Genomic DNA, 15,530 nt, shown 5'->3' with positions numbered 1-15,530 from the left:
ACTCGCTCCAGCATGCTCCAGCATGTGAAACTCGCTTGGAGCGACTAATACGATCCTCCTGTTGTCCTGAATGAGCTCCCCTACAGGAGTTATGTTTAAATCTGTTGTTGCCGTGATGGGTCTGCAACACTGCATTTCTCGTTGGTGACATTTTTCCAAACTATTCTGCGACATGCTGACGAGACATTACAATCTCTCTGTAAACCTCTGCAAGCTGCCATGCCGGTGAATTTCAGCCGCGATTTCATGTTTCACCAACAGAAATCAAATAACTGAACGGACTTCTTCGCGAAACAAGTTTTCCAAACGAGTCGCCTTTTGTGTTTACCTACAACTAGCGCCGTAGGTGGCAGGTGGCTGAAACTCTGCACAGTTGCCAACTCCATGTATTAAAATAACCGCATACTCCTCATTCCTCTATAACAGACGAAAGTCCCGAAATATCGGCGTTGCAACTTTAGTTTCTGGTCCTCCCTCGTATTACTGCCCAGCATTACAAATACGGAAATTGTGACATGCAATATGAGTAGGAAGAAAATAACATTCTTTAGGATATTGTGCCTAGCTGTAGACAGTACAACACGCTCAACATTCAAAAAGTAGAAGAAAGACAAAAATCCTTAAACCTTTTAAATTATTCTTAAAATAAATTAATATATAAGTAATTACAGTTTGTTATTACAAAAATACGTAGATATGTTTTTCTCTTATGAAAATCCGCAGCGATATTAGCCTGTGAAGAATACTAATTGGTTGTGCTTGATACCATTTTCATCTTGACGGACAATGTTGGCATCTACCTGCGGTTCTTGTAGCAATGCAGGGACACGCGGTTGTTCTTCTTTCTTCGAAGTCATGTTTTTGCAGTTTAGGAATAACGTGGTCTATGATATAGAAAATATATTCGAGATCGCACCCTCTCGATTGTTTGCATGCATAAGCTTATCTAAATTTTCTTAAGTACTTATGTCTTGCCTCTAATCCTTCCTCTGATAACTGCCTAATTGGCATTCACTCCGTGAATGTGAATCTTATAAACCGTAACAGGGATGTAGTATCATGGAAACAAGACAATATATTCTTTGCCAGTTTTTGGTCGAATCCCTCAAAAACAGATGCATTCACGATTTAAGCCCAGAATGTAATATGCAATGTTGTATATAATATTTCATTAATGACTTTTTCTTTTTCTATAATGGTTGCTGCTATTTTAGGTTATGATAGTACACTGAGAAAAAAAATGTAGGTGGCGTACTTAAAAAGATAGGTTACATGCGTAATTTCTGTAGTTTTTGGACTTAACGTACAGCAGACGTATAACTGAAAATGCATGTTTTATAATACTTTCTGTATAAGTTTCCATCTATACGTACTTTCCGTATGAAACAATGTAGGCGGTCAGGATCTCACATACAAATGGACATATATAACATATAGCTGACGAAGGTAACATAAGTATATGTATGTGATATACGGGAAACTATTAGATGTCAGACATCCTGCATCGGCATGATGTAACATCTAAGGGTAGTGCCTATGTAGCATACGGATAACGTATGCTCCGTACAGATTTCTGTAGTAAGCAAGAGGATACTGTATATTTGTACAATATGCCGCTGTCCGGAGAACGGATTTCTCTCTGTGTAAAAAGCGGCTGGCTATTACTCCATTTGCATGTCCTAGGCTTGCCGCGTCTACGTGAAATCAATCAATTTCCGACGTCTCATTTTTATATTTTCTTCCACTCTTTATACTGTGCTTATCCATATCTTCACCAGGGGTATAATTTAAGGAAGACAGGAGTAATTGGTCCTCTGCCTTGACTGCGAATTTGAGAAATTAATTGTGCGAGGGTAGATCAAAAAGTAATGTCTCCTGTATGATTTTGAACCCACCTTGCTCCATCGTCAAACCCAAGCACCAAAACCATTTTGGAAAGAAAAATAAGGGGCTTGCTTCTTGATGATTTTGTGGTACTCCTTGTCAGGAATCGTTCTTTGGGCAGAACCATACGAGTTCAATGCATCTGCAACATTCTGAACTGTAATGTGCCTGTCTTCCCGAAACAATACATCAATGCGTTCTTGATTTGCATCTGTAACTGATGCTGTTGGCCGGTCGCTTCTCGGTTTATCTGCAATTTCTGTTTCTCCGTTTCTAAACTACTTCTCCTAACGCTTATAATGTAACCACACTATTCCCTCAGTTCGTATGTATATTCGCATATATTTTTATATGCTACTCAAATTAAAGATAATTTAAGAAACATACACCAATCTAGAACTCACAAAACATATTTTTTATTATAATAGCTTGTTTTACTTCACAATTCAAAATTGTACGTCTACACTGAGAAAAATAAGCGGTAACCTAGTCGAGGTTAATGGACAATTTGCCTGGTAGAACCAGTTAATAATGTGCAACAACCCTCCTGAGACAAAAAAAGATTAATTTTACGAGGTCATCGGTAATCAATTGAATAAGGTTACTAGAAAATGCATAGAAACAACACAGTGTTTGATTGTTATTAACCTATAAAGTAGGTTAGAAAAAGGTAAAAAAAAATCAAGAAGATTAATTTAATTTAAAACACTCTGTTGTTATCAACCGATTTTCCCACTAAGTAAATTAAACCCTCCAGAACTTGTTTACTGGTAACAACGCCGCCGACTTTCCGAAATTTATGTATGGGTGCATATCAATCGCGGGACGTGTTATATGTCTTCAGGGAAGTTTCGATATTTTTACTTGATTTCCTTTTAGTTAAGATCTTTTATGAACATTATCATAAAGGGTTGTGCTATGATAAAGTAAAAAATGAAATGAAATCTGTGAGTTTTACGTACCACGGTTATGCCGGTTAGGCTAAAGGAGACGGTGATGATGAGTAATGAATGAAATGGTGGAATGTAGAAAGTGGGAGGAAACGGGAGAACCCCGAGAAAACCCACGCACAGAGTGTTTGTCCTACACAAAGTTCACTTGGCGGGGGCTGAGATCGAACCCGGGACCCCAAGCTCCAGAGGTGAACACTCTACCACTGAGCCACCGCGGCCCCCATGATAAAGTAAAATATACTGATACTATAAGGATAAGTTGGAGCTGCCCTAGCTCAGTCTGAAACACGGTTGACTTAAACGCTAGAGAAAGGGGTTCAAACCCGGGTCCAAGGTTAAGGATAAGTTACTATAATGAATATTGTAAAACTTTGTATATTTTTGTCTCATATATAAGGAAGAGGTAGAGCAGTTAATAAAAAGAGTGTCCGGAATCGACTCCCACTACCAGTTTTATTATAAAAATCCACTATAAGAGTATTTGTACAAAAATACTATACAATTTGGTCTCTATTTAAAAAGGTAAGTAAAAGGTAGTCTTTGACCAAGTGGTCGCAGACAGGATCTCCAACAGAGCCCCGTAGCAGGCTAAGAGGAGTGGAGTTAAGGAACCAATGCTCCGTAGCAAGCAGAGGCAGGTTAAATTGCCAACAGAGCCCCGTAGCAGGCTAAGCGGCTGAGGTTGGGATTCCCAGACAGAGCCCCGTAGCAGGCTAAGCCAGGAGATAGGATAGGCGTAGTCCCGTAACAGACTAGAGGCCTGGGGTTAGGTTACTCCAAGAGTCCCGTAGCAGACTAGAGGAGGGTCACCAGAGAACTGGTGTCGAGTTGCCTTCGTCCATCCAATTTATAGGGTCCTTTTGGGTGGCGGTGACGCTGCTGCTCCGATGTCGTCTTCTGCTCCATGGGAGGGGCTAGAAGCCGTCGTCTGCATGTAATTATAGGTCCCTCTGGCGGGAGATCCTCTTGCTGAACCATGTGGTGTTGTTTGTAAACATTGAAGCGTGGAACTGCTTATTTAGGACATCACATAGGATATTACACACCTCTGGCTTGTTTAAAAAATAAGCCGAAGGGTTATTTTTCTTTATATGAGGGTTGGCAACACTGAGGTGTCACACACACAAAAAAAAAAGCACTAAAACATTAATAACACTTGCAACACACAAAAAAAAATCACTTTTCGGAGCAATAATAAGGTAGCGGAAGGAAGCACTAAACAGGTGGTCCCTATATACAGGCAGGATCCGTACATGGCACATGATACTTCATTTCCCTCGAAATAGGGCTGTTTTTGGCTTGGCGTCAATAAATATATACTAATTCACTTATAGTAAGTGGGGTTGGAGTCTGTGTTAGCTGTTGCTCCTTAGTTGTGTTATTGGTATTAAATGTTTCCAATGGAATAGGAGATGAAATTTCTATGCGGTTCGTTCTAGATTTGTTTGGTAACGAGCAAAGACGACGATATAATATGTATAAAATAATAAGGCTTAGGAATACTAAAAAAAAGTTGCAATTAATACGGTTATATAAAGATAATTTATATTGGAAAGTTCTGGTTCGAACAGCGTGATTTCTTGGTCACCCTGTATAAGGTGTAAAAGTTTCTAAAATATTTGCACTAAAGATATGTATTTCAATAAAATAATCCAATTTTAAATGTCAATGACAATAGTAATAATAGTCCTGAATTCCTGATCATCCTGTATAATATAGAAGTGGTCATAACTTTTGGAACATCCTGTACAATATTTATGTTGCATAATGTCGGTGACAATATGTAGTTCACAGAGGAAAAGAAAAAAATATCGATGAAAATGTAGAATTATGTTAGCTGTCCTTGTAAAGATCATTTGCCTTTTAAATGCGGAAATGCTAACGTCGGCATTCTTTCCATTGAGTTGCAGAATAATGATTCAGCTTTTTATAAAACAAAGAGGAAATGAATGTTTGTGTCGTTATGAAGAGTGTTTTTATCTGCTGAACTCGTGTCTTTGTATTTCTTTCTTCCTAGTTGTGAGTACCGCTTTTTTTTCGCTCGTTTAGAAAATAATAAAGAAGTTATTTATTCTGTTCTATGTCTTGTAATTCTTGATAAAATGGCTTGATTCGGTCTATTGAGATTTCTTGTATTTTCTTCCGAAAAGGATTTGGAAATTCTATCTTATAAAGGTTAGGATTCAGTCTATCCAGGATTTGAACGGGTCCAACATAGGACGCTGAAAAACTTTCCGGCACTCCTATTTGCCGATTAGGAAAGTAGACCAGTACTTTTTGTCCCTTTTCAAATTGAGTTTGTCGGTGTCTGCTATCGAAATACTTTTTCTGCTTATTATAGCTAGCGATCAAGTTATTCTGTACTCTCTCACGTATTTTATTCAAATGTTCCTTGTTGACACATAATGTTGGAGTTGACGCTACGGCAATATCAGAGATGGTCTTAGGTTCATATCCATACATGAGGAAAAAAGCAGAATATTTAGTTCCGGCTTGCACAAATGTATTAATAGCGAATGTAATATATGGTATCAGCTTCGGCCAAAGATTTTGGTTTTCTTGTACGAAAAATTTAAGTGCGTTCTGTATTGTCTTGTGGAATGTTTCCACTACGCCTAGGTTTTTATGGTCGTATGCAGGGCAAAATTTAAATTCAAAGTTATAGCATTTTGCCAAATTTTGCAGCCTCTTAGCGCTATGTACTGGATGTCTATCCAGGTATAAATATGAAAAAGGTCCAAATTTGAGTATGATGTCATATATGAGAAATTGTTCAATTTCTTCCGCTGTTATGTTGTCCACCACCTTGGTCACACAATATCTTATGGACATTTCTATGGCCATTAATATATGTTTAAATTGCCCATTTCCCACTGTTATTTTTCCAATAGAATCATATTGCCAAGCTGTTGCAATCGGCTTAGGTGGGTGATGGAGTAATTGACCCGCTGGTTTAATTGGTAATTTCTTGAGTTTCTGACATGAAATGCATGTTTTAATTCTGTTGGCAATGTACGCTTTCATATTAGGAAAGTAGTATATCCTAAGCGCCGAATGATATGTTTTGGTATATCCAAAGTGTGGTGCCATTGGGTTATTGTGTAAGGCATCAAACCACTTAATTAATAAAGATTTCGGCACACAAAGTAGATATAACAATCCTAATTGGGGATGCTTCTGTGTTCTGTATAATATCCCGTCCTTTAGAGAAAAATATTTTGCCCGAAGAGTAGACAACTTATTAGGTTCCTTATTTTCCAAAACAGTGATGATGTCAGAGAATGAAGGATCTTTCCTTTGATCTTCTGCTAAATTTGGTAGGATTATAGGTTGTTCAATTTGGAGAGTAGTGTCTAAAGAATGGGATGCAAATACTTTAGCATCTTCGGTGTCCAAGAAATTGTCAATTTCTTGTTTTTCTCCCTGTTTAATCTCCTGTTTATCTTCTAAACGACTAAAGATGTCCGCTGGGTGTAATTGACTTTTAATGTGTAGTATTTCGAAATTGTAGTCTGCTAAGAATATTCGGTAGCGACTAAATTTTCCAACTTTGTCCGCTTGTGTTGTGAGAGATGTCAAGCATTTGGCGTCTATAAATAGTTTAAATCTTCTATTTAGTAGGAAGTATCTAAATTTTCTCAAAACATATATTAAGGCGTACAGCTCTTTTTGCCAAGTGGATGCTTTCCTTTCACTTGGTGTAAAACGTCTACTAGCATAGGCAACAACACGCTCTTGTTTCGTTTTATGGTTATAGCATGCTAATAAGCCTCCTGCGGAGATAGAGGAAGCGTCAGTATACACGCGTATTTCCAATAAGGGATCGAAGTGAAACAAAGATGGCGCGTGTATGATGTCAGTCTTAAGTTTCTCAAATAATTCGTCATGCTGAGAGGTCCATTTAAATTTTGAATTCTTGTCTAAAAGGCACTGAAATGGTTCTATTTTTTCTGAGAAATTGTTGATATGTGCTCTTAAATAAGAACATAATCCTAAAAAGCTTTTCAGAGTTCTTTTAGTAGTTGGTTTCTTAAAATTTCGAATCTTGTTAGCGATTTTGGGTGAAATCTTGATTTCTTTCCTACTAACTGTGAAGCCTAAAACGTCCAATTCTGTGTATAATAAATGGGTCTTCTTTGGACTGGCACGAAAATCATGCTTTCTTAATCTTTTAAAAAGTAATTCTAAATCCGATAACTGTTGTTTCCAATTTTTACTTCCTATGACCAAATCATCAGCAAAGGCAGTTATACGGGGTGGTAGGCCCTCTAAAAGCATGCGTACAGCTATACTAAGCCCGGCGGCGGAACTGGAGTGACCCATGGTACACCTCTGGAATTTATATGCCTTTCTAGTATGGTTGACCTCAAAAGTCATGTATTTTGGCTTTTGGGATGCAACAATAGCTGGAAATACGAGGATTTTATGTCAATTGTGGATATAGAGTTTTTTCCTCTTAAAACGTGTAGAATATCCTCCGTATTTTGAAATGGTATACTTAGGTAATGTGAGAACCTATTACAAGCTTGGAGGTTCAAAACTAGCCGGAATTACGAAGTCCCTGGCTTTTTCACAATGAGCAATGGCGACGAAAACGAACTATCGCTAGTTTCCTTGATAATATTTGCGTCTAAGAGTTGCTTGATTTGTAAGTCAATTTGAGGTCTTACTGCTAATGGAACCGGAGGAGATCTTTGATGGAAGGATGCTCCTTTGTCTATCCGTATTTTATGTATATAACCTCGGAAATATCCAATATCTGTTGGTGTGTAGGAAAAAACATCTCTGTATTTAAAGAGTAAATCTTGTACAGCTTTCTTTTTTTCTTCTGATAAATCCGGGTTTATGTCAAACAAATTAATATCAAAAAATGATTTTGTTTCTTCTAATCGATCCTGAATCTCTTTTTCTGATCTATAAAAAGTTTCGTCATCATGGCCATTATCTTGACAATTACCCTGTAAATCTACTTCTTGAAGATTCTCTTCTACGTAAGCAATTGAGATGCTCTTTACTAACGTTACCGGTCTACTAGTAGGATTTGATATTAATAAAGTCAAATTATTCTTAGGTACCTTAGTAGGCAACGTTTGTAGTCCGTATTTGTCCAGCAAATTTTCTAATGGGGAGATGAAAAAATATTCATTATTCTTTTGCCGATTCTTGACACTAATTGGTAAAAAGAAATGTGACCTGGCTGTTATGGTAACCTTTCGAGTTGTAAAAACATCAGCCGACTTGTGCTGTTTTATTGTATGCATAGCGTTAGCAGATAATTTTTCTGAGTATCAATTTCAATTGGATACTGCGGAGGCGTGGTTTCTTGTATACTGACAACATGTTATTCTTTAAGTCAATTTTGGTCTGTAATCGATTTAGAATGTCTTCACCGAATAAAGGCAAAAAATCTCCATGCTCTAAAATTCTGAAATAATGAGAAAATGTTGTTGAGCCAATTCTGAATGTAATCAAAGCTATATAGTGTAAATTTACGACAGAATTCTCAATTCCTCGTAGATTAGTGCTAAAAGAAATCAATTTTGTGTTTAGTGGAAGCCAATTTTTAGGCCAAAGACTCAATGAACTGCCAGTGTCTATGATTACAGGATATTTTTCTTTATTAATTGTTACATTAATTAATAATTTATGTTCCTGATTTAACATTTTAATGTTCTCCCTTCTATCTGATAACGGAGCTACTGCATAAAGTGATGTATTTGCCAATCTTTGTTGTTCACTTTTTTCCTGGTTCTCGGCCCTCAGAACATGTTCTTGAGAGGGTTTGTCCTGGGGCCCTCTTAGGCGTTTCCCTGCTGATTGTTGTTATAACATGTACTGGAAGAGTGACCTTTTTTATAGCACGTACCGCATACTGTAACTGTTTCCGGCCTAGGATTACTATTATTATTTTTATTATTATTTTTAGAATTGTTCTTATTTCCATTTCTCTGCCGATTTTGATTTCCGTTATTTGTACTTTTCGACCTATAATTGTTACGGCCACCTCTCCTAAATTGTGAGTTCTTTATAGCATTTTGAGCTACAAGAAGAGATAGTTCAGCCATTTGATTTGCTAATTTAGTGAAATCTAATGAATTGTTTGCACTGGAATTACTAGATGTGCTAGGCGTGGGGAGTTCGGGAGGGGGATTCGGATTAGCAACTTGGGGGGAAGGATTTGGAATTATCTGATTTTGTGATGCACTCTGTAGCTGTGGTGCTGAAGGTGTAGGAAAAACTTAAGCTGGTTGCTGGTATTGATTCCAACTAGGTGTTGGGTTACATATTGGATAGGTCAGTTGTTGTTGATGTACAGGGAAGGAAGCGCCAGCGATTGCTGATGAATGTAAACTGCTGACTGGTGTACTCTGATCGCAGAGTGAATAAAATGTCTGTTGTAATTCCACATAATCACGTTTCTTCATTAGGTCATTTGCTTTCTCGAGGTTATGTAAATGCGTTTGTAAGGCGTGAACAGTTGTAAATGTTTCTAACGCTATCTTTTGCAAAAAAGTTTTCTTTAAACCTAAGGATAAATAATTTATTTTCTCCTCCTCGGTGGCCTGAGGCAGAACCTGTCTAATGACCCTTAATTTTCTGAGAAAATACGCATCTATAGGCTCGTTTTCACCTTGTTGGACTTGAAAAATTTCAAATTCCGCCCGGTATGCCGGTAATCTTGGTCTACTCAGTGCAACTAATTTGTCTTTTAATTGTTCATAATTAAGCGCGTCTAACCGATTCTGGGCCTTTAACTGTAGAACTAAATCAAGTGCTACATCTTGTAAGTACATAGGTAATAGTTCTTTCTTTTTCTGATCATTCCATGAATGCAACAATGCAAGATGATCAAAAAGCATAAAAAATTTATCGGGGTCCTCCGTAACGTGTCCCGAATACTTAGTGAGGTGTGGTATATTAAAAGAAGGGCGCGAATTTTGCTCCATGTTAAAAATGTTTTCTGGAAAAGTGTTTTTACCAGTTCTAGTTTGAGGCATAAACAAATTCAGTTCACTAAAAGCACTAACACTTTAAAATTAACATACCTTCCAAAGAAAAAAAGGTCCACTTCCGGTTAATAAAAATACTGTCCGGTAGGGGAGTATTCAGAGCTTATTCTGAGTCGGTCAAGCCTCTACCATGTAAAACTTTGTGTATTTTTGTCTCATATATAAGGAAGAGGTAGAGCAGTTAATAAAAAGAGTGTCCGGAATCGACTCCCACTACCAGTTTTATTATAAAAATCCACTATAAGAGTATTTGTACAAAAATACTATACAATTTGGTCTCTATTTAAAAAGGTAAGTAAAAGGTAGTCTTTGACCAAGTGGTCGCAGACAGGATCTCCAACAGAGCCCCGTAGCAGGCTAAGAGGAGTGGAGTTAAGGAACCAATGCTCCGTAGCAAGCAGAGGCAGGTTAAATTGCCAACAGAGCCCCGTAGCAGGCTAAGCGGCTGAGGTTGGGATTCCCAGACAGAGCCCCGTAGCAGGCTAAGCCAGGAGATAGGATAGGCGTAGTCCCGTAACAGACTAGAGGCCTGGGGTTAGGTTACTCCAAGAGTCCCGTAGCAGACTAGAGGAGGGTCACCAGAGAACTGGTGTCGAGTTGCCTTCGTCCATCCAATTTATAGGGTCCTTTTGGGTGGCGGTGACGCTGCTGCTCCGATGTCGTCTTCTGCTCCATGGGAGGGGCTAGAAGCCGTCGTCTGCATGTAATTATAGGTCCCTCTGGCGGGAGATCCTCTTGCTGAACCATGTGGTGTTGTTTGTAAACATTGAAGCGTGGAACTGCTTATTTAGGACATCACATAGGATATTACAATATTCTCAACACATGTAATGTAACATTAAATGTATACTTTAAACAACTTACAATATGCACAACGATTACAAGAGGCAATGATATCAACACGTTACTAAAAGAAAATACCACATTCATACAAATTAAAATGAAAAAAATCTTCGTAAAAACAAATAATTTTAATGGTATTGAAGAAAGAATTACGCAAGGATTTTGTTGTGAGCATAAACTACAAAATGGCTAAATTAAGTGTGTTGCTTGGTTGCCTTTATACAAACACATTTGAAACAAACAATTATGTTTTAGAGATTCCATCTCAATGTTTTAATTGCTTATTGTTTGTTTTGGTAATGGCAAGTGAGAAATGTGTATTTCATTTCCTATCAAACCAAACATCTTGTGGGTGTGCCGCACCCACAATATTATTTCTGTGGGTACTGAAGCCCCGGAGCACTCACGCATGACTGGTAACTCTGCATTACTAGAAGCACAAACAGCAACATCACCATTTGTGATTTTAAGAACGAAAAGTCTTAACAATTGTGAATACGTCCGAAAGAATAGGAAAACAGTTATTAAAATATGGATTCTACATGAATTAATAGAGAAATGTGAAGGAAAGTATTTACTTAAGTTTATACATTTTCTGACATTTAAATGAATATAAACTTATGAGCATGTATCTAGTACAAATAATCACACGAGATAATAGTGCTGCTAACCATGTAACTACCGTCAAAAAGTTCATACACTCGTAACAATAATTTCATGGTGTTTACAGGAAACATAACACGTTGTACGTTGCTTTACGGTACAAATACCAACAACCATGTACAGCTTTGCTTAAAGGAAAGAGTAAGACCCACACAAATTCTCACTGTTAATTGTTACATATTTCTCGTATGGGTATCCTACAAGGGTATTACAAAAGTACGATAATGTTAGATAGTAGTTAGGTATTTTTATATTGCATTTTTTTGTATTCTCATTCCATCAAATGTGTAATTGAAGGAATGATACCAATTATTTTAATTAACAGAATATGTTGCCTTAGTCAAAATACTCGGTTAAACAGTTGACACATCTTGTTTTGTTAAGCGAGCAGTTGGTTGTTCCAACATGCTAACTAGGTTACCGGTTACAGGCTATCACCGGTAGTGGTAACTACATGATCGACTATGACCGTACCCCTGTGAGTTATTACACTGTAACCTAGCAGTATGAACCTGTAACGCAAGGTTGGAATCACTTTTTCTCTTTAACCTTTTCGGCTAGGTTGCTGGGACACACGACTTTGTTGTCCCTATATTGACAAACTAACTTGGTTACTTTCCACTTTTTTCTTGTTTACTAGTAACCTTTCTTTTTTGCTGTAACTATTATGGTGACTTACACAATTATATATCATAAACATTTCCTTGACAACAAATACCATCACCATAACAACGTACTAACATAAATATATTGATCAATCTACAGGTATTACTTACATTGTTTCTTTCTTTTTCTTCTATTTTGTGGCTAGTACTTGATCACTGCTGCCATGATTACTATGTTAAATATATAAACATACAACGTTATGGTTGTACGCTATGCATTGCTGATGCCCGTCACAGAGTCCTCATAAACAATTTGCAAACGATTAAGGATTTCCTTAGGTGGACAACCTGCTTTCACCAGAGATTCAGTGAAAGCTCTCTTGTAGGTTCAGATCCATAGTGCTAATCAGTCAATCTGAAAAAGAAAAGACTACATTAGTAGAGTAAGGTTACCTCTACAATATCATGCAAAGATAGTTTAATTGCTGCAATAGAAACTAAATTATAGCGAGAAGCGTTTCTTTTAGATCCACCCTGGTATATTAATGTACTTATGTAATCCGTGAAACTCTTACGGCGGTGGAGCATCTTGCCGCCCTCACCTTAGCAAAAATTGAAAATGACGCAGCTGATTTTCACACTATACTTATCATTTCTTTATATCCCTTGAGCAGGCAATATGCAAAATACACTACAAGCAGTACGGAAGGTCCAAATCTGCAAAGTGGATGGATTTGTGCTATGTTGTGCAGACTCCAGATTATCTCTTTGTTCAATTTATTGCTCTACAGATACTGTATAGATGTGATGAACTCCTGGTTATTGTTTTGCATTTTTAAGGAGTCTGGTTTACCATAATTCCTTTTATATTTACGTTTGATATATATACACCTTGTGATTGTATATGTTTGAATAGAGTATTTTATTTTTTTAAAAATTATAAAATGTTTTCTTAATTTTGTTAAAATAAGTAATAAAAAATGCTTCGTAGCACTTTGCATGCACTAAATCATTTAAAGCAAGATATTTAAAACTTTTTAGCTTCGTTTTACATTTTTCGAACGTGCATGAAAAATAAGAACCAACACTATTATATGTTAAACGAAACAGTTAGTATGAAGCAGCTGTCAAAAATAATGGATATTTGCAGGCTAAGATCAAAACAATCATATAAGAGAGCGCCTTTCAAAGCTGATAATCCGTTATTCGTTACTAACTGTCTGGCTCTGTTATATATGTTTCAGCGTCATTTATTACTGGTATTTTAAACGGGATTTGCTTTTTGGTTTCGTATCTGTTTCTTGCAGAAGTTGAACTTGGTTCTTCATTTTTAAGATAAAAGCAACGATGAATTCTGAAAACAATTTGACAACAAGAATCCCAAAGGAATGGTTTTTCAATTTCCACGTCTCGTTCCTGACAAGTGTTAAACTTTTCCTCAAGTTGTTCTCAATGGTTAGAAATCGTTTACATATTACGACTGTAAAACCATCACAATTCCTAGAAAACCATATTAACATACTCCTTATTCTCTAGAACTAATAGTTGTGCCTCAGTGGTAGTGAGCTTACTTCTGGTGTGTGGGACCTCTGGTTTGATCCTTCGCCAAGTAAGTTTGTGGTAGGCAACATCATGTCCGTGGGTTTCCTCGGGGTACTCTGTTTCCACGCACATTCTCATTCTACCAAATCTTCCATCATCATTCGCTTGCCTTAATCATTCTTTCCGTTAGCCTAAAGAGCATAATCGTGGGTCATTAAACTAAAAAAGCTCATTTAGTTTTCTAATATTAATGGATAGTGTGTTTATAATTAGTGTTGCCACGAGACGAGACATTTCTCGTGTCTCGTCTCGTCTCGTAAACGAGACGAGACACGAGACGGGACAGGACCCTCTTAGACGAGACACGAGACGAGGCAGGCTACTTGTCCCGTCTCGAAAACGACACGAGACGAGACGGGACGTCTCGTGAAATGTCTCGTCTCGTCTCGTGTCTCGAAAATGAAAACGCTGTCGGGAATGGAAAATATTGAAATTGCCAGTGGTCATAGATTGCAAAAGGAAAATCCCCTTTGTGAGAAAACATGTTGAAAAGCCTTCATAGAAAAGTGTCCTCTGTCTATTGAATGAAACAATCGTGATACATGAGCTTCCAGGAATATCATCCTTAATGTCTTGTCCCCAATTCCCCTTGCTGTAAACTGAGGAATTCTCATTTTTTTTTATTTCTGGCTGGAATGTTGACAAACAAAGTCAAAGACAGGGAAGATTTTTACAAGGTCAAGAAACCGAACTACCACCACCATCTATTCAATTTGAAAACTAGGTAAGGTCTACACTTGTCTTTATTCTCTGGTGGCGGTATTCTTTTTGCTATATGAACCGAAAACGGCAATTGAAGTATGTCTCTTCCCTTGTTAGTTGTATCTTGATTAGCATGGTGCAGCCTGCTACATTTTACTTTCGTTCCCATGGTATGCTGATATATTTTTACGAGACAAGACGAGACAAAACGAGACAAACGAGACGAGACGAGACGAGACGGGACAGAACCTCTCGAGACGAGACACGAGACGGGACGAGCACATTTTTTCGAGACGAGCCACGAGACGAGACATGCTTTGCACGAGACGAGACGAGACAGCCTGAAGTCTCGTCTCGTCTCGTCTCGTGGCAACACTATTTATAATGAAGAAATAAGGAAAAGACTGAAAGCATTGGACGCTCTTCCTAATGTTCAGCGCTAAAGTTTTTATGAATGTTATACATAAACTGAAGAAATGGGACTAAAGCATTGGGCGCTCTTTCTAATGTTGAGCCCTAACGTTTTTATGAATACTATGCATAAACTGAAGAAATGGGACTAAGACTGAAAGCATTGGGCACTCTTCCTAATGTTGAGCGCTAAAGTTTTTATGGATATTATGCATAAACTGAAGAAATAGGACTAAAGCATTGGGCGCTCTTCCTAATGTTGAGCGCTAAAGTTTTTATGAATATTATGCATAAACTGAAGAAATGGGACTAAGACTGAAAGCATTGGGCGCTCTTCCTAATGTTGAGCGCTAAAGTTTTTATGAATATTATGTATAAACTGAAGAAATGGTACTAAAAGTGAAAGCATTGGGCGCTCTTCCTAATGTTGAGCGCTAAAGTTGAGTCAGCCATGTTGTCACGAAGTATTTCACCTCCTTGTCTCAAGCAAAGCGACGGCCTACGAGGTGCTCCTTTAAAGTGATGAGCAAATGCAAGAGCAAGACAGAGGTGGTCTTGGTCTTGGTCTTGCACACCCAGTCTTGGTCTTGGTCTTGGCCTTGCTTGCAAGAGTCTTGCAAGTCTTGCTTTTAAAAGATCTTATACTTTTTATAGGTAAATTTCACTCTCGGCATAAGGGATAATAAATTCTACAATGTGCCAATAATAACAGAAATACAATGTATGTTTCTAAATGTAACATAGTTTACCTTCGTGTAAGTATGATGATAGTGTACAACATAGACGATGGCTTTTATATTTTTAATGGGTGTCCACGCTTCACTACTTATAAGATAAATCACAACGTTTCGTAATAT

At 37.6% G+C, this 15,530-nt stretch overlaps 1 protein-coding gene and 1 long non-coding RNA gene across 2 annotated transcripts in view; one reads left to right on the top strand and one right to left on the bottom strand.

Annotated features, from left to right (window-relative positions):
• The window catches only part of LOC145674809 (allatotropins-like), a 375,336-nt gene that overhangs the window by 91,529 nt on the left and 268,277 nt on the right, over positions 1 to 15,530 (top strand). The window lies entirely within an intron of this gene.
• The window catches only part of LOC145675510 (uncharacterized), a 68,782-nt gene continuing 65,549 nt past the window's right edge, over positions 12,298 to 15,530 (bottom strand). The window contains exon 3 of the long non-coding RNA XR_014129140.1: positions 12,298 to 12,373. This is a non-coding gene — a long non-coding RNA (uncharacterized LOC145675510). The remainder of the gene's footprint in view (positions 12,374 to 15,530) is intronic.

Source organism: Thermobia domestica, chromosome 18, assembly GCF_964235325.1.
Source record: "Thermobia domestica chromosome 18, izTheDome1.hap1.1, whole genome shotgun sequence".
NCBI lineage: Eukaryota > Metazoa > Arthropoda > Insecta > Zygentoma > Lepismatidae > Thermobia > Thermobia domestica.
Note: the sequence above shows the minus strand (reverse complement) of the source record. Positions and strands in the feature narration are given on the sequence as shown.